We start from the raw sequence: 25,403 nt of genomic DNA, 5'->3' as shown, positions 1-25,403 counted from the left end.
ATGCGCTGTCAAATGCATCAGTGCTATTAATTACTACAAATTAATGTGACTCTCTCTTCCTCTGGTGATTGGAATAATAATCAGCTGGATTCATGGAATGAGCACAGAGAACATATGCAACCCTGCCAAAAATAATAATTTAAGAAACCAGGAGACATTTGCAATCTTTATGCTTACAGGCTTGATAATTTGCTTGTTGCTAGTGTGTCCCACTTTACCCCATCCTCCTGATTGCTGGGACCTGTCTCATCTGCATCCCAAACGGACACGCTCTCACTCCCTGGCTGCAGCAGCACTTGCCCTGATGATGAAGTCTTTCTCCTCTTGTGCAGAGCTGTGAAGGCAGAAGGACACACAGCTGAACATCTCACCCTGGCCAGCCAGGCAGCACTATGGCCCTTGCTGTGGCCACAGCCCCTTCCCTGTAGCTGCGGCTGCCCAGAGACCCCTCTGCTACTTCAGCTGCTGCACCCCACAGGAAATCACATGCTGGAAAAGAGAATGGTGTATTTGCCACATGTGGAGGAGGCAAGGAGGAAATAAAACCACGGTGTATGTACATCTGTCAGCTCTGACCCTATTTCAGTAGCATGAGGTAGGAAAAAAACACACTGTATTTTCTTAATCCAGTGAAATACCATTTCCAATGCTAGCACAGAAATAAGCCAACCCAGAAGGCACAGTAACACCTTCCCACGAGAAGATTAACCATCCTTGAGATTTTGGTTTCTTCTCTGAGCATCACTCCACTCTTCTGGTTTTACCACTACCACAAGATGTCTTGTCATAGCCTCTGCACTTAGAAAGAACTCCTCTAGCTATGGTGGACTTTAGAGAAGTGATGTATTTTTCTCTACTCATACAACCAGGAAAAAGAGAGTTAGAGACAGGGCTTTTGGGGGATGAGAGAGTCTGAGATTCTGTGGCTTGGTGGTAAGTGATCACTCCAAATATATTATGCCCTTACTCAGGCCCAACTCTCTGCCTCAACAAACCCCACAGAGCAGTATGTGATAGCCATGGGAAGCAGAGTTCTCAGGCACCCTGCAACCAGGAGGCCAGGTTTGCTGGGGAGAGGCTTGGCTGTAACCCAGCTTGCAGGGGTTGCTGAGGCAGCCAGCATGAATGCACATCAGAGTGGAGGAAATCCTGATCCAGGAACATCCTCATCCCACTGCTGCTTGAGGGCTCAAGCACTGTGCTTGAAGCCAGAGCTGAAGGCAGGGCTCGGGAAGAAGAGCAGATGTGCGAGGGAGAGAGGAGAAGCATAAAATTGATCGATGTCATTTTGTGTTCCCTTGAACACTGTAAACTAGAACATATCCCAACCTTTGCCCAGGGGACAACAGGGATAAGCAGGGTGGCACACTTCTTACAGTCCTGAAATGGAAATGGGAACAGAGGAAAAGAACAGGACAGTTGTGCCAGCCCTATGCAGTGCATGGGAGAGCTTCAAGGCCCTTTGCTCGAATGCACCAGGGTCAAAGTCTTCATCCCTATATAACTCTTTCTACAGACCAATAAATCAATTTCCCTGGACCAGGTGGGTAGAATAGCAGATTTCTCAATCAAGTAAGAGTTAATGAGGCCTCAAATCTCTTACCACCCAACATCCACTGCTTTCCAAGAAGAGCCATGTCTCAGCCCCACATGTGCTGTACAGATCTCTGTAGTCACACACCACAGAAATGCAGCACATCCATCTTGCAAGCAGGAAGCAAGGGCTGAGCAGAGCCCCTGCTTCTCAGCAAAAGCAGGTTCTCTGACAGGTACCCCACTAATGCAGGATAGCAGGCACCATGATGGAACTGAAGGACAGTTTCTGAGTACAGTGAGATGAATTAATATGACACCATCTGGCAGCAGTTTTTCATTTCTGACAATATTTAAAACATAATTTGAGCTTAGGCAGTGATAAATAGGTCTCAGATCTCACCTGACTTGAGTAACCTCTTGACCTAGGCATATTGAGTCATTTATCTGAAGCCGTAGATTCCAATATTTTGTTGCTATATCTAATCTAAATAGACTTCTGGCCACTACCCTTATAGCACCCTGGTAATCCTGGATTGATCCTGTCGAAGAAAGTGGAAGCAATGACATCTGTGTCTGTCTTTCATCAAACGCATGATGAAAGTTGATCATGTTTAAGCATGTTCTCCCAGCTGAAATCCATAACAGAAAAAAAGCCATCATGCATTAGTGTTCCCAAACATCTAATGGTGGAGTGGAGAGGGGCATTTTACTATTACTGCTACAATTATTTCCTTTAAAACCTTAGTTTTCATTCTCTCGGTCTGAGCATCGCTTATGATGGCTTTGGCATGTGTATATATATCTGGGCATGTATGTACACATGGAGATGCTTGAGTCTCTGTACAAATAAATAAACCCTTTAGACAGAACAGCATGACAGCAAAAACTTTCAGATAAAAACATGGTGTGAAAATGTAGGATGTCTCTTCTCTTTACATTCTATAGCAAATGCAAAGGAAATTTATTGCTTCAAATACATGCAATCATTTTTATCTGATTACCTGTAGATGTTCTATATGGCTCTGTGTAGGAGACAGTAGATCCTCTGTCCCCTGCAGACATCCCAGTTTATTATAAGCTTACTTCCATTTTTTCACATATCTTTATGAGTTTGAAGGAGCTGCTTAGAATTTGTCACTTATTTTTAACAATATAATTTTCTTTGGAAGGAATATTCCTGCTAAGCTTGACATGTGATATTTAATCACATATTGACCACTCAGGATTATTTTAATGCTTCCTGTCAGTTCCAGTACAGCAGGCAGAGTTCAAGCAACACATTTGCCTGGAGTTCAGTATTCATTTAAATCAAATTTGTCAGCTTTCAATTTTTTTTAAATGTAATATTTTATTTTTATTAAATGCAAGTTAATAATGCCTTGTCAGGCCAAGGGCATATTTTAATGTGAACTCAGATGTTAAGTGAAATTGGAGTCATAACACCCTGCTAATAGACTCATATAATCATCTTTATGCCAGCATCTCAACCTAACACAAACATGCGCTGGCTTTGTGTTCAGTTGTCTCAGGGAGCCTTTCCAGATGCATAAAACACCCACACAAACACACACACACATCCTTTAAATGCATGTGCTCCTGGGGTGGGTGCCTGTGATGCTTGTGTATATTTCTTAAAGATTTCCATGTGCTCTTTTTTCCTCTTCATAAGGCATCTGTCTTGACTGGTGACATAACAGCCTTTGTTATTAATGCTGTCTCTTAGCATCATGGAAAATTAAAGATGAAGCTGAGATCTGTAGTGACTTGATTTGGGTTTTTCCTGACAATATTTATGTATGCAATTGTAAATACAGCTTTTCTACAGAGAAGTGCATACATGCCCACCATACATGCAACTTGGGTATGTCTGGCTGCACCAACGTTAGACACATGCATGCACACGCATATAAAGCATTTTTGCATTGCAAGCATGCAGAGAGTTTGTCTGTTCACACTGCACACTGTATGATACGCACCCACACACGACAGGTAAACCTCCGCAGTATTTATCTTTGCTTGAGTGAAGAATTATCACTTCTCGTTCACAAAGACAAATGTAGCAATGAGCAGCTGTTGCAAGTTAGAAGGTAAGAGATGGATGGAGACTGATGCAGCCTTCTAAACATACTGTAAACCACAGCACTGTAAAGAAACAGTGTCACAGAGGGTGATAAAGCATTGCATCTTTACCAAGCATTTCTCAGAAGCAGGACGAACCCAGGTCCCCACGCTGCACCTGTGGGCTCCAGAGCCATTCAGCTGCCGTGCCTTGCTGGGGGAGGGCAATGGCACCTTCTGCCTTTCAGCCCTTAAATCACCGGCTCTGAAGGGGCACAGGTCAGCCGTGGCAGAGCCCTCCCTGCCTGGCAGCTGTGCCGCTGCGGTGGCGGCGGGGCCGTGGCCTGCGTGGCCGGGTCGCACAGGTGTCCCCATGGCCAGCTGCCCGTGCGACTGACGCTAATTGGCGCCCTTGTCAGCCCGGGGCGACGGCACAGAGAGGGACACGCTCCTCTCACCAGGGCACCGCGTCCCGGGCCAGGGCTGGAGCCCGCTATCCCGCGCAGGAGAAACCTGCGCCCTGCCTCCCAGGAAAGCCATGCTCCAGCGCTTCCCACAGCCACGAGTGCAATTCCAGGAATCATGGTGAAGTGGGGGGAGGGAGATGCACTGAGGTTAAGCAACGTTTTCCAGTGACATCTGAGAGGAGAGAACGGTCACCACTATAGAGAGAGAATGCAAGGCTGTGAGGAGTGTCAGGACCATGGAACCGGGAGGTTTTAATTTAAAAGTACCCAGAGGATGTTCCAAGACTAATCCAGGCACCCAAGACGCTTGTGTCCAAGGCTGATCTCATGGGCTGAAAAGAGCCATGGAGAGGTTTTAAGAACAAAGGATTTGGTTTCTCCACAGGTTTGCATAAGCTTCTGAACATGTCTTCCCTGCCTCTGAGGAAGGAGGTCCAGTGTCATTTCCCCAGGCAGCTCTGGAGAGCTGTCTTCAGTTTTTAACCCATCCCTGGTAGAAAGTGTGAGAGAGAAGAAGTCATAACACCCTTTCTCTCCCATGAGGAAAGTTTCCCCCCAGGCCCCAGGGAGCCCCCCAGTGCAGAGCAGCGTCATTGTCCCTTCACCACTCAACTGAGCAGGAAAGCAAAACAGCCCCTGTCCCAGGGGCGAGAGAGGAACAAGTCAAGCATATTTGAAATGGAGACATTTGTTTTTCCTGTGCTCACCTCCACCAAAGCAGCACACAGCAGCAAGCAGAGCTTTCCTTCCCAGCTTTCTCTCCTCTGCCAAGGGCAGCAGAACAGATGCCCTGTGCATGTTCTGGGGTGTCCCACATCTCTGCAGGAACAAGTAGGTTCATACTTCCCACAGCCTTCACTGAAAGCCAGGGGTATAGGCAAAACCCCCTCCAGCAGGGAGCCCAACTATCTGGGGGTTAAAGATGCATCTCTGGCACCATTTCCTTATACTTTACTTTTAATTGCATCTATTTTAAAAAATCCCCATAGGGCATACAGAAAACCTGCATGCAATATCCAACTCCCAGCATGAACCCAGATCCTGTGAGCCTCTGTAGCCCTGGCTTTCCCTGGTTTAAGGGTATTTCAGTTGTCGTTCTTTCCACCACCCTGGGCTAACCTTCCCACCCAGTGCCACCCCCAGTACGGGGGTCAGGCCTTAATACCCTTCACTGGGTTTTCCAACAGGTCCTTTCTGATTGCCAGAGTGGTGTGAGGATCCTTTTTCCAAGCCCACATCCATCATGGCCAGTGTTTGGGAGTTGCTGGCTGGATCCCAGTTGGTGCTGGGGGTGGACCAGGGATAAGCCAACAGAGAGGGCAGCTCAGGACCCTCTCAGAGACAGAAACTGGCATCCTGTAGATGGGAAAAAAAGGGTGCTGAAAATGTGCATCAGGGTACAAAGTTTTTATTCTGCCTCTACTCTTTGATTGGTACCTGAGAACAGCAATACCTTGGGCAGACTTGGATTGGGCTGCAGCCAAACCTGTACCCACGAGCTCTAGGGCAGGGCGGGCAGTGGGACTCCTGCCACTTCCACTGCTGCTGGGCAGTGGCACGTGTGATAATGCTCCACTAAGAGTTAGGCACATGTGGTGATGCTCCACTAACAGTTTCTCAGGCTTCACTGCTCTCTGAAAGTCAAAAACGAGAGTGCTTTGTAGAGGACAGAAGAAGCTGCACCTCTTGTCACACAGCTCCATCTACCACCAGGGAGAACACTTCCCACCATGCCTTCCCATGGAGAGAGAAGAAGCCCTGGAAGACTCTTGTACTTTTCCTGACTGCTTATCCCCCTGGAGACTTTTCTAAGTAGGAAGACATTGCAACTGTATTTCCAGGCCTTGCTTACATCCCTCCTGCTGTCCTGGGGCAGTGCTTGCCCATCACTGAATGCACACCTCTCCTGCCCCACTGTGATGCCCCAGATGGATCTCAGTGCAGAGCAGTCAGAGCTAATGCTGTTATATCATCATGAATCTGGTGTAACAGAAAATCAGCCCAAAGAGGTTCACATCCATTTATATGTTCATTCAGACTGTCCAGACACGATAAGTCTGTCGTGATCAAAAATGCAATAACGTGGCAATAAGGCATGTATATTAATTGTAACTGCAGTGCAAACATGAGCTAGTTTACATAAGAGTAATTAAAATCACAATTGACCTTTTGTAGAAACGTACAATTATGCTTAATTCTAGCCACTAGCATTCAAGACTTTTATTTAAATGGTATTCCTAATTCATAATTATATCTTTTTTGAAAATCATATTTATGGCAAACTGAAAATTACTTGTATCCTGTGTCTTTGTTCTTTATACAAACACATGCATATTCTCAGGAAAATGGTCTAATATGCAAGAGCAGATTAAAAAAATATATATATTAATTCTAAAACAACTTGAATTTAATCTGTAAAGCAGTTACTCCTTATCTAAGAATGAACAAATAACATCCAGTCATGTGAGACTCTTATATATTTACTTCTCAGTTCTTCTGTACTATTTATTGTTTCTTGCATCAGTCAGAGAAATCCCATTTTTAATGAGGAACATATATTTCATATCATATCACTACCTTTCATGATTCCAGCACCCTACAAGGCAGCAGTAGTCTCAGGGATCAGGGAGAGGCAACCAAAGCAACATCAGGAAAAACTTCTGCAGGAGGAAAATGGGGAATAGTCTCTTCATTTTTAGGTGCCTTTAAAGTCCATGGGTCATTTTGCAAGTCCTTCTCCATGCCAGGATGTCTGGCAATAAAATAAGCTCGATTTTGAGGGAAGGGCTTGGAGGGGTCTGTTGGAGAGCAGGAATGTTTTGCATGAGCAGGGACAGCTGGGGCAAGCCCACCATTTGCAAACGTGCCTGTGGTTATGCTTTCAATAGGTGGCACTTATGAATAATAATATGCATAATCTATCTTGTGCCCAGGCAGGAGAGAAAACATAAGTGGACAAGCCTGAAGGCATGGCCATCCATTAAAGGTTGCTTGGGAATTCTCTGCAGAGTTAGGGCAAAACTGTGCTGCTAAACATGGCTGGGGGATTTGCATGTTTAAGAAAAGAGGACTAATTGAAAACCTCTCTCTTCTGGATGAGTGATTTACATTTCTTACAGATCAAATTACAGAAGGTGAAATACAGTTTTGCCCTTTTGTTGTTTATTTGATTGCAAGCTTTCATTGCTAACTTTCCTTTTTATTAAAGAGCTTCAATGCAAACTTCAGGAAAAAGCCCAAATTCCCAAGCCATGATAAGCACCTAAAGCCTAAACCCTGCAGAAATTCACAATCCTGCTTTGTTCTGTGGCCATTTGTAGACATCTTGAATTAAGCACACATGGCTCAGGATCTTAGCAACTAAGTATAAAAATAAGAAGAAAATTGCAAAACCACACACACTCTCTTCGACCTATCACTGCAAATGTAATGCAGATCTATTCCCATCAGCAGCGAGGACTGTAAAACATAAGGGAAAGACATATTTGATTTTGAAGTAGCACAAGAAATAATGAGGTAAGCATCTTGGACTTTTCCCAGAGAAATATCCATCAGGCTGACCTTCATTTTCCATTTGTTTATATAATGCCTCAACTGCTTTCTTTTAAAAGAAAGAAAAGAAAATTATATTCTTGAAAAAGAAGAAATAAGTGTCTCATTTTGGTGAATACACTTCCTTTGCACTGAAAACCAGCCACTATCCCATTCCCCGGGGTATTTCCATTCCCCAGGGACCATGGGAAATGACTTCTGCTCCCAGTGAGGTAACCTAGCCCAGGAAAGGGCTCCCACCAGCTCAGAAACAAAGCTGGTATGGAGCTGAGGAAAGAGCTTCAGAAAACCCAGCATTTTATCTGTGGGCCAGGGAAGAAGAGCAGATGAGGAGGAGCTCTTCCATGAGATGTCAACTTGCCTTTAGCAGGAGAAAGTCTGTAGCTGGGGACACCACTAACACGATGCTCATTAGAGATGTGATGCTGAGAATACTCCCATCAGTTGGAGATTTCTGGATGTGTGGCTCAGCTGATGGCTCACTCCAGCAGTAACAGCACCTTGGCAAGCAACAGGGACTCAAGTCACCTCTGGGGCAGGAGGCCCACACTCACCACTTATTTATCACACCTCAAACAACCCAGCTGCAGAAGACTATCAGAGTGCTGGTATTTTAATTGAAGATGGCTGTATGAGCAGCAGAGAACCTCATCACCTCAGTGTTGATAATAGGTAGGGGGAAGGAGGGAGGGTGGCAGTAAATCACAGACAGTGGTTTTCTAAGTCCACACACACAAGAGGGAGAGCACAATGAAAATTGGAGAAAACACTCAAGTATAAAGCATCAAACATTTCAACTTCACTACTGCTGCTTAGGCCAAGAAAAAAAAAAATCTACTGGCATGGGGAGAAAACACATCTCTGGATTTTGATAAAGCTATGGGAGGCTATTTGGAAGATGAATTCCCTGGGCCAGTTAAAAGTGGTTGTGCTCTGCTGAAATAAATTCCACCCTGGGATTTAGTACAGCAAATTCTCTGAAGATGCCATAATGGGTGAGATGGCAGCCCAGGGGTTTCCCACACTCTACCTCTGGGTGTTCAGGAAAGTAAAATTAAGTGCTGAGAAGAGGGGGGAATGCAAGAGGAATCCAATATCATGCTTTCTGCTGGTTTCACTGCTGCTAATTGTCTCCATACATGTGAACTGGGTGTAAAATGTTCCCACATCAGAGCTGTAGTTGTGCCTAGGTGTAAATTACTACACAGGGTTCAAGGCAGCTCTCAGCCATGTCCAAGCTGCCTAATTAGCAGTTGTTAGTGTGGCGGAGCTATAAAGTGCTAATATTCAAATGTTATGACTGTGATGCCTCTTGCCAAAATCCATAAAGTGTTTGGAAGCTGGCTAGTGTTACTGACTAAACTCTCTCTTCCCTCTCAAGCAGAGGATCAAAGGCAGCCATGCTAATTAACCTCTCCTTTTAGAGCATCTATGGTGAAAATGTGATGCTGCACCAGGGCTGCTGCCACAGCAGTGCCTGGCCCTGACAGGAGATGCTGCAGAGCTGCAAGAGCAGAGCTTTTGCTTTCTGTCTCATACAAGGCAGCCCCCTCATTTGGGTATTGCTATTCTGGCTGGCAAAGATGAAAATCCAAGTATTTTTTGTAAAACTGTTATTTTAAAACTAAGCCCTTCGACTCACACAGTCAACCTCTAAAACAAGGCCTACAGGACTGGAGAAAAGCACTCATGTAACATATAGTACTTGACATTGCCTATGGCTAAATATAGGGAACAAGATGTTCTCTGTGGCCATACCAAGCTTCCTTAGTCATATACACTTTAATCTAAGCCCTGCTACAGGGAGAGATCCCTGGCCCCATTCTCCCTTCTGAGCAACAACAGCAGGGCGAGTACAATGTGCGTCCACTGAAGCATGGCCAACGCGACACCAAGGCTCAGCTCTGTGCAGATCAACCCAGTCAGGCAGGAGCATGCCCTTGGTGCAGCTAATTTCAGAGTTATTTTCTATGGTTAGCATCAAAGACATTTCCTACTGCATGCATGCATCAAATTATGGCTCACTAATTCCATAAATGGCAGAGTGCATATCTGACCCTCTTCTCCCCAGATCACCTGAAAATCTGCGTGTTGTACCCAGCCAGCAGAGCCCGTGGTGCAGAGACAGCCCTACCCTGGCCACAGCATCTCCTGGAGGAGAGGGCCACGAGAAAGGAGCTGCTTGAGGACACTCACTATGGGCCCATCTTCCCCAGGGATGTGGTCCCAGGAACCCAGATAGGGCCTGTGAATCCACAGGGATTCAGCCCAACCCACCCACAATGATGTTGACACTGAATCTCCTGAGCTTCCAGCCATTTGCAGAAAGAAGTTGGCACCATCATCCATGCTTTGCCTCTGGAAAAGGGACCTCCCAGAGGTAGGACAGCTTTCCCCAGGTACAACAGCAGCAGACCTAGGCAAAACAGCTCCATTTGTTCTATCTGTGGAACACACAACCTCCTTCAGCCAGCCAAATTCTCAGGAGAGATGATCATTTTATATCACCTTTACGGCACTTTTCAAACCCCCAAAGACTCATACTTGAAACATACACAGTAAGTTGACTAACAGACCTGGGTTTGCCAACACAGCTTGATCCAAGTCCACACACACGGAGAGAAACCCCACTGAACTCTGGGTCTGGCCTCACACAAAGGTGGAGAGAAGGGCCTTGCTCACCCAGCACCACCCTCTGCCCACGGCAGCCAAGAGATCTCTGGTGTCAGGTTCAGCAGATGAGAGCATGGGGCGAGCTGGATGGGGCTGGAAACCTCACATCACTCTCTGAAAAAAAAGCCCATAAAAAAGTGAGTTTTCCCAGGGAAAAAGAAAACAAACAACAACAACAAAAAAAAAACAAAAAAAAAAAAAAACCAAAAAATAAACACCAAAAAAACCACATACAGACAAAAAAACCTACCAAAACAAAAAAACAAACAAAAAACCCCAAATCTTATCAAAAGCAGTAGAGCTTCTCAGCAACTTCTCTGCACTGGCAGAGCTGGGCTTGGTCATACCACGTGGAAGGGAAGTCCCTGGGACTGAGAAGCAAATGGGTGTCTGCAGCACAGCATAAATTAATATGACAGTTGCTGCTTTTTCACTGAAATCAAACCCCAGTCACCCTCTTTCAAAAGCAGAAAGTTCACAGATGCACTACAGGATATTTCATTACTAAATATTTTGAATGTTCAACATGAGAAATATTGCCTAGCACTAGTTGCATTATTTGCTTCATAGGGAAGGGATTAACATTCCTGAGGCTCAGAAAAGAGACATAGACCACCAAAGCAAGAAAATATGATTATTTCTTTGTTTTCACATGTCCTCATGCAGGCAACTGCAGGTCTTGGAGATACTCTGACACAGGCCTGGAGTGTATAGCACTCCTTCATTTGCACTTCAAGCACTCTGAATCTGGAAAAGGAATCCAGTCTCAGAGGCAGATTCTTCAGCAGTTTACATCATGTAAATGTGAGGTTATTCCTGATTTATGCTAGCATGGCTGAATATAGCACCTGTTCCTGTGTGTTTATTTATGTAGTCTATAAAAGATTTATAATTTTTTTTAAAGATACAGAAATTATTGTCTCATTTATACTAGTGAACTCTTGAATAGCAAAACTGACTCCAGATAGTTGGAATGTCTTAGGGAGTACAAATGGCCCAGTAGCTTTATTTCTGGAGCTCTGCTCCACCTCCGAATTTAAAAAAATGGTATATTCATGCTCTGAGGCAAACCTCATTTTCCAGCTCAAACATTTTATGCAATATTTTAGTAGGTTATTTCATACTGCTGTACAGTCTCCAATTTTAAGAATTATCAATAATGTATTCGCCCATGTAACCTCTTTAACACTCACAATAGAATAAAATAAAAACACATCAACAAAAAAATTGTCTCTGCTTGGCAATGCTATGTGAATGTTAAATTTCCCATTTCACAATGCAGCCATCACTATAAACTCTGAGGGCGGATTAACGCTCTTCTGGTACTTCACTGTATCAGAACACGGATTTGCAGACAACAGCTGCAGCAAATTCCCTTGACTGAGAAGAATTACAAGTATTATCACCTAGATCATTAAACTGGGTTCATAGATTGCAGAATGTCTTCAATCAATTCATCTAAGATAACTTGAAGCCAGCTGGACCCCCTCAGTGAGAACTTGACTTAATTGGCCAATAAGTGGCTGGAAAAGGTGCATGCGATTTGATAAAATTACAGACTGCAGAAGCGATTACAATTTGGAGAAGCACAGAGGGTAGCCTCCGGGTCAGCCCTTTTGGAGAGGGCTAAGTTAATGTCCACTATTAAGTGCTGCTGTGAAAAATGTTGGCCCACTTGGTGCTCAGATGTAAAGTGTATCCAGGTCATTCCTCAGCTGATGGAGGGAGAGATGTGCACATTTATCACTGCTCTGGCCTCATTTCTGCCTTGGTAATAGTCGTACACTAACAACTGCTGGCAGTTTCATGGTTTTCTGGGTACCCTTCATTTTATTGGCATAACTAAAATATTATCTGAGCAAAGCAATCCATCTGCTAAAGAAAAACACTTTCCTTCAATTATGTCCCCCGAGTCTTTTCTTAAGAAAGGTTAAAACACCAGGAAGTTGAAAAATATACATTAGTTTGTTTTTATTTTTTCCAATCTACTGCAAATATGCTTGCTTGTTACTGGATAAATGGTAGGTCTACATATTTACCACCACAAAATGTTAGAGAATATGCCTAGCTTTAAGGAAAGGGTCAACTCACAATATCAGATTAGCATTAAAGTACAAAGCATCATTTAAAAGCAATTACCTATCTTCCTCTTCCTGCACACCCCCCCCACAAAAAAAAAAAAAAAAAAGGATAGAAAAGATTGCATAATTATTTTCTCCATGATTTTATATTTGATAATGAAATAGATTAGGTCATTTGCAGAAAAGCAATATTTTTTAAAATGGAGCTACAGAGTGCCAAGAAACCATTGCATTACCCAATTGTGTTAAACATCATGGAAAAACAGAGCTTGATCCTGCATGAGCTCAGCAGGCAGGGCTCCCATTGACCTTGGCGAGGGGCTGTGGGTGCCTCCCAGGCATTAACCCTTTTGTTAGCCCCACCCCAAGACAGGGCTTGCAATCACTTCTGCACCGATAGAGTGTGCCTGCTGTGATTCCATGTTGCTGAGGCTGCATATTTTTCATGGATTGGATAATTTTCATGGGTTTTGCTTTGTTATTTTTAAATCCCTACCTTTTACAGAGCTAGCTTCAAGACTCAAATAGCTAATGCAGATATTCAGAAGTAGTTTGGTCTCATTTCAAGGATTTTTTTGCTGATGGCGAAGTTGTTATAATAGTAAATGGTGTAACATACAATCAAAAGCCTAGGGGTTGTACAGTTAGCTAGATGCACACAAAACACAAATTAATGAAGTGTGGAAGGACAAGTTACATCTTACTATTAAACAGAGGAAAATGGGGCTCTGACACCGATTTTAAGCTGCAAATATCAGGTCATAATTCTACTTTAAAAAAAAAAGGTACAAAATGCATACTTCCTTAAAATGCTTTCCTTTCATAAGTCAGAAATGTCAGAATCCAATTTTACCTTACCCATAGACAGAAATTAAGTTGCCATTTGCTTGCTGGATCTCCTACCATGTGAGAGATGTTTCTTCCCAAGTAACCACTCAGGTCCCATTGCACCAAGCCACAAAGCACAGTCACCTAGGGCACAGGTTAAAGTAGGCTCAGTGGAGAGCTGGTCTGCTGCTTTGGGAAAAAAACAGCAATTTGAAGGAGCTTTCTTAAGAAAGGAAGATCAGGTTTAGTCTGTCCCTTACTGTGAGCAGAAAATGCTCACTTCCAAATGTTTCTGGTGAAAGCAATCCACTTTGATCATGTAAGAAAGGCCTTTCATTTTAAAACATAAGGGAGAGACAGAAGACATTTGAAAAAGGGTCAAAACAAAGCAGGATGTCTTTAGATTGTCCAGATGATCATGTGGCAGTCCCTCCACCCCCACCCCAGTTTTTGATCCTCCCAGAATTTTGTGGAATAGACTGATTTTAACATGAAGTTTTTTGAGATGTGTGACCCTCTCCTGTCCACTTGGAAGAACCACTTTGTGGGATCAAGCTGCATGGCTGGGATGGCCACAGCTTCTCCTGTTCTCTGGAATCTCCTTCCCACACAGTGAGTTCTCTTTCCCCTGCCCATGCAGATGTGCTCATTCCCTTCTGCATTCAGGACACTTCTGCATTTGAAACCTCTGTGTGAAAACATGGTGCCTGTCATAGGCACAGAGATGTCATGAATGTTTCAATTCCCAGTCCTGTCTCTCCAGTCAGGTGTTTCAGTTAAATGGGTAACACTCTGTTCTGATGTCTAGAAAAGATATTCTGCTTTCTTGCTGTTTTAAACAGGAGAATACGAGGGCTTTAGCTGCACTGGGTATCCACACTCATTCTGTGCTCTAGCACGGGCAAAGCTCTAATTCTCCCCACTTAGCTCTCCAGTGTTGCCTTGCTGGTTAAGCCCTGATGTGAAAAGCCCTCTCCAGGAAAGTTTCAGCATTTTAAACACTGTCCTCACTTGGCAGAAGATGCTGCTTGTCAAGATTTACCTTTCAGTGGAGGATGGAGACCTAGAGGGCTGCTCATCCTCTGCTCCCAGCTCTGTAAGAGTGGCCCTGCACAGCCAGGGTCAAACTGAAACTGTGTGACTTCGATGCCACCATGCACTCGGTGCGACCTTGAATGCAACGTCTCCATCCACCAGCAAGTGACCAGCCAGGCCTGCCACCTACCATGGGAGGAAAAGGGAAACTAATTGAGTTGTACATGACTTAATCACATTAGCATCCCTACTGCTGCTATTTCCCATGTCCCCACAAGCTTGTGCCATGTTTGTGGTTTCTGGTGCTCCCATGCACCCTGGGGCACCAGGTTTCAGACACGCATTGAACTGTCGCTTGCAAATTTAGAAATCTATTTTTAAAGCAAACTAAGCAAACAATGGTGCTCTCTCTGCCTGTCAAAAAGATCATTAAAGGAACAGTTGCTGGCAGGGATTTCAGTGGCAAACAGGCCGGGCTTGGCAGGGCAGGACCTTTGCTCCAGCTCACTGCTTTCATACTGAACTGAAGCGACGGTCCTCGAGAGCCCATCGCACCACTGGCTCTTCATCAGGAACCACCGCCCAGTAGATCAGCATGGGCTGATCCAGCAGCCCCCAGAAAAACTGCCCAAGATTTTCACCTTCACAGGGAAAAGCCCTCCAGGTCAGTTCTGCCACCTCAGAAGGAGAGGGTGAAGCCATTGCCCACTGTGACATTTTGGTATCACCCTGTGACATCCTTGGCCTTCTCTCTGTGTGCAGACTGGACCCCTGCAGCCTCGCTGCCCCAGCTCTAGCATCATTCTACAGGTATTGGAGGACTCACCATTTTCCTGAGGAAGCTCTGGCCCCCAGAACCACTTGACCACCTGAGGATGGCAGTTCCTCTGAACAGCAAGTCCATGTGATCATGAGCAAAACCTCAAGAGCCAATGCTAGAAGAGAAATACAAACACCTTTCAGACTTACTTTTCTTTAATATGAAGATATTTAGGACCATCTCACTTCTCTGCTCCAGACTTTCAATGATTAAGGACTGCAGTGTTGACTACCCACTGCCTACAGCCATGGCATCAGCCATTTCTACTCAGGCTAGCACGGTGAGTTACACGTGCCCCTTTTTGGATGCCTCCACAGCGCAGTCTCTCAGCCTGGAGATGCAGGAAGGCAGGGCAGCAGGAGCCCTGCCTGCTCCCACACGGGGGCTGCAGCTGTTGGGTCTGAAGCCAAGCAGGGACCACCAAGGCAGGGAGCCCTTCCTGGCCCTGCAGAGGGTGGTTAGAGGAGGGGGACAGAGAGGAGCCCACAACTGCCCAGATGTTGTGTTCTCTCTAATGCAGCTGGGTTGCTCCATCTGCCCAGCCCAGTGTTTTCCATTTGGCTACAGCAATCAGCAGTGGAGGGTCCAGCAGAGAAGAGCCACTGTGCTAAACTAGAGGACAGGGAGTGGGAACAGACAGATCCTATGGCTGAGCTACTGGCAAGGAAGTATTTAATCTACCCTGCATGTGAGGGCCAGACCCACACACTTTACTCACCCAAACAATGGAAGTATCTGTATCCACTTTGGCATATTCCAAACACATTGCACCCCATCAGCATCTTTGAGGGATCTATTGTCACTAGACACAGAAGTAACTGAGATAACCTTTCCTTCCTTCTGTCTTTCAGCACTAAGGAGGTCGTGTAGAAAGAAGGCTATACATGAAGTAGAAAAGTATATTTTTTGTTTACTTTGAAAAAGCCTAGTATTGACTTCCATTTATCTTCCAATAAGTCCTTGTCCAATGCAGCTCTGAATATAATCTGTTCCAAGGGCAGGTGCTCCTTAATGAGAACTGAAATTTCCATGGTTTTTACTCCATTCATTAAAAGGGAAAGAGAAGGAGAGAAAAAAAGAAGAGAGTTAGAAAATGGCATGAAAGCATATTATCAGTAAATTGTTTCCACTGTGTTTGTGACTCTTCTTAATGTTTTATGAATATGCTAAAAAATTTGCTCAGGCATTTTTCCTTGGGCACTCTAGTTAATTACTTATTCAGAAAGCTTCTACTCTGTTCCTTGCAAAATGTGTTGTGCATTAATTCTGATTATGTACAAAAACCCACCTGCAAGGAAAAACTCTGAATCAGTAATGCTGATAAAATGAGCAGCTCTCCTGGGGCTTTACTGAGAAAGAGGATACTGGACAGAATTAAAATCTTGTAGCTAAGGCTATTCATAATGTCATTAACATAAAGGCAATTAAATGAGTTTTTAACCTACAACCCTTTATTGTTATTAATGAACATTAGAAAAACACAGGAGATAAAATTGGTAATTATCTCTGCACCAAGCTATGCAATAATGTGTTTAAATATAAAAAGAAAACAAATGATTATTGTTAGTATTTTCAGTAGCAGAAGCCCCAAGGAGCAGCTCAGTCACATTTAATCACATGGTACTACACCAAGAGGGTTAATTAAACCAGGGCTTTACCTTCAGCATGCTTGGTTATTCTGTTTAATATGGAATCAACAAACAGAAACGCCAATCTGCAAAATATTCCAGGCAGTGCCTTTGCCATCAGGTGAGCCACCTTTACAAAAACCAAGAGGGCTTTTGCTCCCTCCAGGACAAGGAGCTGCAGCACTCTAATCAAGTTTTATTGTCACATGCTTTAATAAACAATTCCTGAAACAGCTATATAAATCCCGATTCATAGTCCAAGCTTACCATTTTGTAAAAAAAGAATTTGGGGAGTCAAAAAAGATTCAAATGTTCATATTTGACAGTAGATGGTAGATATGGTTGCAGTACTACAGTGCAGTGAAAGAGCCTCCAGTTCCATTTTTTATGCAAACTATTGTACCCTCTACTTAAGCAGTCATAAATTAGAATATCTTCTAAAGGGGAAATGCACTAAAGCTCAGTGAAATAGCCTGTATCTAGACTGAACTTAATAATTTGATTAAAGTTTTATGATTTAAATCTCCAGAATAACTTTAGCATCTCTCTTTTATAATAATTCTTTTCATGTATTTACAATATTTTGGGGGTTCAGAAATCTATTTTCTGGGCAATATGTAGCTAAAGAAATGACAGTTAATAATTTTATCTTCCATGTCAGTAGATAAAGCTTTCTTAAGGAATGTGTCCATCCAGACAGGGCTTGGAGGGAAAAGCTGAAGGCACTTAAAGAGTGCACAGAATCCAGCCCTGGTTTCATGGAGCAGCATGTGTTATTGCTGCAAGACCCCCATGTCCAGCTGCTGCAAGGACCTGCCCTGTCCAACATCCCTGTGCTCCCTGCATCCAGGGGGTGGCATCTGTGGAGAACCCTTCCCTGCAGCAGGAGGGAGGATGCAGGAGTGAAGGGGAAACAAAAGAAAGAAAACTCAAGGGGTGGTTGGCCGATGTGCTGAGCACAGGGATAACAGTGCACTACACCAGCGAGGGCTGCACATACAGATGCAAAGGAGGCCTGATAGTTATACAGCTACCTTTTCCCTAGAAGATATTCTTTCTGGGACTGCTGAAGAGAAGTGAGAAATTTAAAGGATTTAGTCAAGAAGAAAAATGACCAGGGTGCTCCCTTGCTGTTTGGGAAATCTGACTAGTGAGACAGCAGAGGAAGAATTAAGAAAAATATCAAAAGGGTGAACTATTAGCAGCACAGTTTACAACAGCAGATACCATTAGATAAACCAGCTGCTTCTTTTAACAGATAGGCAGCAAGAAAGCAGATAACCTGGCAACTCAGACATCTGAAAGAGCCTGCAAAACCTCCCTTCCACAGGGAGTGATGGCAAAGCTCAGAGCTCGATCTCAAAAGAAGCAGAATCACTTACTAGGCTTAGACAGGAATCAAGCCTAAGAAAAAAGCCAGATGCACTGAGAAAATAGGAGCAGAGAGGGAGATGGAGGAGGAAGCATCAGAAGTAGTGTTTTGAAATATAAAAATCAGATGGGACCTATCGAGGGTTGATAGCTGTAAGGGTGCAGTGCCCAAAACTGGATGGGAAAAGCTCCTTTATGGAGTCAGGCAGCTGGAATGGGGCAGACACACAAGTATTTTTGCATTACTGTTAAGCTGCTCCCAAGCCCTTTTTAAACACACACAGCCTTCTCCACCACCACCTGCACTGACAACAATGGGTGAGATCACTGGCACCAACACATCATGCTTTTAAGTGGCAAGCCATGGACAAAGGTGGTATTATAACCAACAACTGCTTCAGACAACTTTATAGCTCTAAATGCCTGAAAGATTTTCCCCAACAACTACAGATTTCTCTTCCTCCTGATGTGGAAGCTGCTTCACTTGCTTGTGTAAGCCTGCTATTCACTGGTGTAATAAGAAAAGGCCCAGGCTATTCACTTGCTGTGTAGATGCAGAAATAATGTGCATACTAACCAGCTCCTCCAAGTCAAAGAAGCACAGCTGGTTTCATTTCTCTTGAAGTGGGAGGTGTTGTAGGAAGCCTTTAAGCTAGGTGAGCTGTGGTAGAGGTGAGATGGCCTCCAGTGCTTTGTATGAGAGTGTGCAGCCCCGGCAGTGATGCACGGTGTCACTTCTGCCCTGAGACACCGCATGGGCAATGCTGCAAACACGCAGCTGTGTCTTACACATCCCATCCCCGGGCAGTCTGTGAGTGTACAGCAAAGGGCCACCCTGCTGGAGCTCTTCTTTCTCTATCCAGGAAGTTGGTTTTGGGTGCTCTCTGCTTTTATGTTCACATTGCATTTTTCTGTGAAAAACAGACACACAGCTAAGCAGAAGCACACACTTTTTGTTGCTTTTAGGCATCCTTTTCTAGTATTTTCATTATAAATCACCAACTCATGACTTGCTTCTAAACTTTACCCTCTTCCCTTTCTCAAGACAAGAATCCCAGGCATTTTCCACACCCAGATCAAGCCAATGCTCATTTTCATTGAAAGCTGCTTGAGACAGGATCACACTGTGCCATCCTGCTCCAGCCCCACAGGTCTCTGCACCCTCATGCTAGGAGGAAGCAGCACACACATGGGGCATGTGGCAGATCAGCAGAGCTACCACCCTTCACCTGTACATTAAAGAAAACAACTGAAACCACAAATTAATTATGGTGAAGACAAGAGCAAGATAATGCCTGTTTGAAGATAAATTTCATTACAATTACCTTGGGGGAGTTTAAAATTGCTGCAACCACTGGCTGTTTTGGACATCTTCATCCAAGGCAGTCATCCAATGCAGCAGTGATCCAAAAATGAAGTGACATCCCAAGAAGGAAAGGAGCACTGTGAAGTGTCCCCAAGTTTCTGACATCAGCAACATCCAGGTCAGTACAAAGCATTCCTGCTCTGCTCAGATGAAACTCATAAACCAGGGAATAGCCTGTTCACTGTGGAGATCAGCTCACTGGAACCATCCACCAGGGCATCTGGTCACAGTCAGCACAGTGAAGGGAGCACACAAGAAATCAGTCCATTCCAGCATAACAAATCCTATCTTCTTTATAAGCTAAGGCATCAAAGAACTACCAAGCCTATATCTTATTTACAGTATTTTAGAGGATAAATGACACTCTTGCTACTTCTTTTTGCCACCTATCAAGTGTTTACAGTGATAGCAGCCTGTTGTCTGTCACTCAGAGGCTTGGCACCTGTCTTGATAATAGCATGACTCAATATTCCTGAAGTACTAGATTTCTGTAAGAGAGGAAAAATCAATAACTGTGACAAGTGCTATCCATTAGAGCCCAAGAGCAGAGAGCAAACGATTACACAATGTCATTTGTTTAATATAACAAGACTGTAAATGAAAACTCTATCAATTGATCTTTGGAGGATAAAACATCTTTTCAAAGGCAAGATGATCATGGACCAGATTTACTTGACTTCCCAAGGCCAAAATGGTCAATACCAGCTGAAGCTCAGGGTTCCCATCCTGTCAGTTGATGGTCCCCTTTGAGATCAATAGCTTCCACTAGATAGAATCATGACAACAGCAGCCATCAGCACCAGCTTCCCACTCCAGAGCAGAGCCAGAAATGTATTTTTCTGTACAGCTCTGCTTTTTCTTCATCGGGTTTTCTGGAGCAAAGCAACAAATGCATACAAAATACATCATATATATTGAGATCTCTATTTCAATATTCATAATATATGCTTATACTCAACATCACAGCATTTCTAAGTACTCTGGGAATATGGACAGTAGGAGGTAAAGAAATTTGGCTGGCTTCAAGAGCACAGTCATCCTCTGCTCTCCAGCTCCCTTCCCACCCCGGACTCTTTCATTGTTTGGCATTATGGCCTTGTGCCACTTGGGCTGATGTTTCACTTCTAAATGGCATTTCAGCTTTGGCCCCCCTCACTGCCCAGCACCCTCTCCCGGATTAGCTCTTGGGTGCCATATGGTACAAATGGCCTGCCACACACTCGCTCAGTCAGCGTTTAAAAACCTGCCAAAACGCTGCCTCTGCTGGCAGCCTGCCTGGTGGCTCCGTGGGCTGCGAAGGGAGCGTGAGGCTGCCTGGAAATAATGGAGATGGGGCTGTGCCAGGCCGAGCACAGCAGCCCTGGGAGCAGCGCTCCCCTTGCCCGGCCGCTCCCCACGGAACGGTCAGACATTCCTGCACACCAATCCCCTTTGCCGTTTCCCCAGCTGCCTGGCTGATGCAATAAAAAACAGCACTTGTTTACTTCAGCTGTATTCTGCTTCATTCTGAGTATGGGCCCAGGGGAGCAGCACACAGGTCCATGGACTGCTCCCCAGACAGTGCCACGGGGAGCTGTCCCCTGGCCACAGCGGGACACCCAGATTTGCAAGGATAGCAACCGACTGTGATGTGCAGGACTGGCAGGGCAGCTGGGCCACTGGCAACTTGCTAAAGTTTCCTCACCTTGCCACAAAGTCCTTTCCTAAAGCCTATGTATTCCTCCTCTCACAGTGGCAGGTGCATGTCCTTGCTGCTTGCAGGAGGGTTGATCAGTCCAAGAGCATCACCCCCAGAGACCTGGTCTGGAGAAACAGAAGAGAAGGAAGCCTTGTGGAAACTCAGTAGAATATCGGCCCCTCATCTCAGGAGAGAAAAAAATGGCATGAAAAACAGCCATCTACAGCAGCAGACCTCCTCCAGTGTCTCTCCAATAAGAGACATTTCCCCCCTCTTCTCTGACTCCCTTGTAGCCTGAACAAGCCTCTTGCTTTCCCTCATCCTACAGCAGTTCTGACTCCCATTTCTCCTCTACCAATCTGATCTGATTTTTGCTTAGCTTTTTCCCTCCAAGAAAGGAGACTTTCCATCTTCTTCTTATACTAGAAGGAGATTCATTCAAATGTCTGGATCATCTCATATTGAACATCATATTTTGGTTTGGATCCCTATTAGATCTGTATCGGATTTTGTTTCCAGGCTTTGGCTGAGAGCTTCTCATGGGCCTCTCCATCTGTAGGGCTTTTCCCTAGCAGTGGTCTTCCCCTCATCCAAAATCCTGCTGCTAGTGCTATGAAATTGTTTTCCTCCAATGCTGTTTCACAAAAATTGCAATAATCACAGAACAGTCTGAGCTGGAAGGGACCCAGAAGGATCATCAAGTCCAATTCTTAAGTGACTGGCCCATGCTAAATACCCTCACCAGTGCAGGTGACCTACTGTCCCACCCAGGAGCCATGCAGTGGCCATAGCACAGACAGCCAGTGTGCCAGAAGCTGGTAGCAAGGCTTAGACAAGGAGCACTTGGAGCACACTGGGTCCACCAAGGCCCCAGACCCAACAACTCCCCGAGTGGTGGAAACTGTGGACGCTCCCAGTGGCACCTGGAAAAGGTCCTGCCATGGAAAACCTGAGATAGGCAAGAAATTACGTTGGCTGAATCACTCACCGAAAATCCAATCATCCATCTGCTTGGGGCCTCTTGTGAAGCAAGGTGCCTCAAGCATCTGCAAACCACTGATGACAAAGGGTCATGCTGGATAGCAGCAAAGGTGGATAGCTTCACTTACAGCAGATGAGAAGGAGAAAACTTGCAACTCCTGTGTCACTTTCTATTGGGCAAGTAGGTCAGCAGTTAAGATGATGCTGCTCCTTAAAAATACACCATTTTGTGTGTTTGTAACTCGTCAACTCCACATAACCTCCAGTAGAGCATCAGACTTGCAGGAACCTTCATTTTTCCTAGATGGGACTTCAAAGCTGTAACGCTAGCCATACATATGTGTGTGTTATTTAGCTCTTGTTAGACTAAGCTTTGCCCTTCAGTCGCAGTGGGGAGTGGATAGAAGAAAGGCAATATTAGAATAAAAAAAGCAAAACTATAAAAGGAAATGCAGGATGAAAACACCTTGACAGTGACTGGTGGCCACATTGGTAATTCCTGTGCAGTGGTGAAGAAAGTAGCAATGCCACAGTTCTAATGTATTCTGGTGAAATATTTGTACGATGTGCCTACACAAAGCTCCAGATGAAACAGTCTCTTTATAAGCTTTTGATAGCTAGGAGGGAAGTGGCTTTGCCATTACCTCTGTTTGTGAAATGAAAGCAATGCTGAGTCTTGGTGCTCCTGGATGGAGGTGCTGATCATCACAGTGACAGCCAAACTAGCTTTGCTTGTTTGTTGTTTACTTTATGCTAAGGGGAAGGAGCTCCTTTGTTGTCATTGTATCGTGTGATGTGGTAAAACACAATCCATGCCCAATGTGCAAAGGAATTTCAAGCCAGCAGTATCTATTATCCATGCATAGACAGCACATATTGCTGCTTTGCTGTCAGTGCTGCTTGCAGTGCTTTAGTGAAAATAAAAGGGCATTTGTATCTCGTGTGCCACACTGTGCTGTGACAACATGAGTGTTACAAGGGCTGTTTGGTATTGTACCACACACACGGGGTTGAGAAGGAAGGCTCCTCCACAGTTACCTGGAAAAACTCAAAGTGCATGAAAGAAACCCTTACAGGTGACATTTGTAACCTCCTGCTGTAAGGGACGTGCTGCCACGCCCAAATGCTGCCCGGACGTTCCCGCTGTTGGCAGCAAGGAGCTGCTGCTCCTGGGAAGCTTCGCTGCCTGCAGAGGTGCATTCGAGTGGAATTTGGCCAGTACATGAAGCTCACTAAGAAACACCAGGAGCCTGGTATTTCACATGCTGAACAGCTTTTTAATTGAGTAAAGGATCCTTGGTGAACAGTACAGCCTGAAATAGTCTGAGGGAATTAAAACATCTCACAAGCAATCAGCTCTACCTAGCAGCTTTCTAGGGCCTGTTATATATGGTGTAGCATAAGATCCTCCATTTTCCCAAAATAAGCGAGGAAATCAACAATACACAAGTGCTGGACCAAGCAGCTTTAAGAATCACACAGGTTCACTGCAGTTTCCCAGCTTTAACATGACTTACCTACCAAATAGTTATCCTCTCACAAAGTTCAAAACACATGAAATTCCCCATCAAACTAGACAGTTGTTTTGAAACTGGTCCTATGTTCAAAGTCAGAACTTGCAAAGAAGAAAAAACCCACATGTCTTCTTTCTTTAGCCTCTGATCTTGAGTCTGAGGAAGCTCTGAACACAACTGCACTTGGGAATAAGTCCCTGGCAAGACTAGGGAAGGCATTTGTGCATTAACAGGACATAATTTACCCTCATCACAACCTCTGTGTCGAAGCCACCTCCCCAGCATGTGGCTGGCCATGCCTGCTGCATGAGCAGTGTTGACACTGGAGGGTAGATCCTGCTCTGCTTCCTAAAATCACAGAACTCCAAGACCAAGGGACACTTAGAAGGGAAACATGGCACACAGGTAGCACTACAGAGTCCCAAAGTCTCTGGAGCTCACCATCAAGTTTGTGGCGTTTTCCCCCATGACATTAAGATGTTCTTCTCCGTAGTGGGGCAGAGTACTGGCATGCACAAGTGACAGAAATGTCTCCAAAGCAGGCACTACCCACCTTTTGTTCTCAAGCCTGCAGTCCCTCAATCCCTGCTCGTGAGTGGCAGGTATGCCTACAGTCACCCTTAAGCCCTCACTCGGCAACCTGACTGACTCCAATACTTTTCAGAAGTTGTAAAACACCCTCTTGCAGATCCCTCGGCTAACAGCTAACAGGGCAGTTGGATTGGAGCTGGCTCCTCCCACAGAGCAGCCGTCAGAGCTTCAAGCACCTGAAAGGGGAGAACAGAAGCGATTCACATTTAAAAGACCAAGTCACTTCAGCTACTACTAGTTTATTCCTAGTTGATTCCTTAATCAATAAGCTCAACAAAATAAACTGGGACTTACTGAATTAAAGCAGAACACGACACTCTGTGCTCTGAAGCAAAGCGAGAGCCGCTTTCTGTGTTACAGCCAATGGAGGAGCTGCCAACAGCTTTGCACCTTCCTGACTTGTGCTACCTTAAGAAGAAAAGCACTATTTTCCCTCATCTGCACGTCCATCTCTGTTATTTGGTGACAAGAACAACCAGTCCCCCTAGCAGTCTCTCTGAGGCACAGAGCACAGTGGTGTTCCCTCAAGATGTTATTCTGGGAGTCAGCCTCAATGGGAAGCAGAAACCTGTACCAAGAAAACCTGCTACTGGTAAAGCAGATTTTTTTCTGCCCAGTTTGATTCCAGCCACGGGGTGCTACAGAACAACAGCTATTTGTATTGCAACTGTCTTTTAGGCTGCTTCCTTCTCACTGAGTATATTCCACAGAGCTGTTCTTTGCAGTCAAAAACAGTGACAAACATGGATTACAAACAGGGATTAATGAAAATATTTGAATGGGCTTTGATGAGGCTGTGGAACTAGAAAACACCGTCGTAACAGCTGGGATCCCTGCACTGAAAGGACACACTGTTAACTGAAGTAAATATGTTGCTATGAATTTCTGACTTAATTGACAGAACATTTTATAGTGTGAACTTCAAAATCTCATTAGGAATGAATCAAAACATGGCTATGTGCCTGTAACATTTTCAGTGCCAACATGTAGTCGGGCCTACTTGGAGTTGATATCATTTCTTGATCAAGCAGTGAGAGATTCCAATATAATTCCATGCAATCAATTATAATGCTTCACGCCAATATGTAAAACTAAATTGGATTAAAAGAAATACCATCTCAAAATTGTGGTCTGACAGACAAATCCCAGCATTTTTAGTGTCTCTTAGTTCACAGCCATCCCTGACATGCCTAAGCTAAAGAAATAAAGGCACTTTCCTGCTAA

The 25,403-nt window shown here is 44.6% G+C and overlaps 1 long non-coding RNA gene across 1 annotated transcript; it reads right to left on the bottom strand.

Annotated features, from left to right (window-relative positions):
- Nucleotides 1-5,365: 5,365 nt before the first annotated feature.
- Nucleotides 5,366-8,099, bottom strand: LOC128811710 (uncharacterized). The gene is made up of 3 exons (XR_008438436.1): nt 7,971-8,099; nt 5,515-5,691; nt 5,366-5,417 (listed from the first exon to the last, which is right to left on the bottom strand). It is a non-coding gene; the product is annotated as an uncharacterized LOC128811710 (long non-coding RNA).
- Between the last annotated feature and the right edge of the window lie 17,304 nt (nt 8,100-25,403).

Source organism: Vidua macroura, chromosome 9 (assembly GCF_024509145.1).
Source record: "Vidua macroura isolate BioBank_ID:100142 chromosome 9, ASM2450914v1, whole genome shotgun sequence".
NCBI classification, from domain to species: Eukaryota; Metazoa; Chordata; class Aves; order Passeriformes; family Viduidae; genus Vidua; species Vidua macroura.
This window is presented reverse-complemented; position numbering and strand designations above follow the sequence as displayed.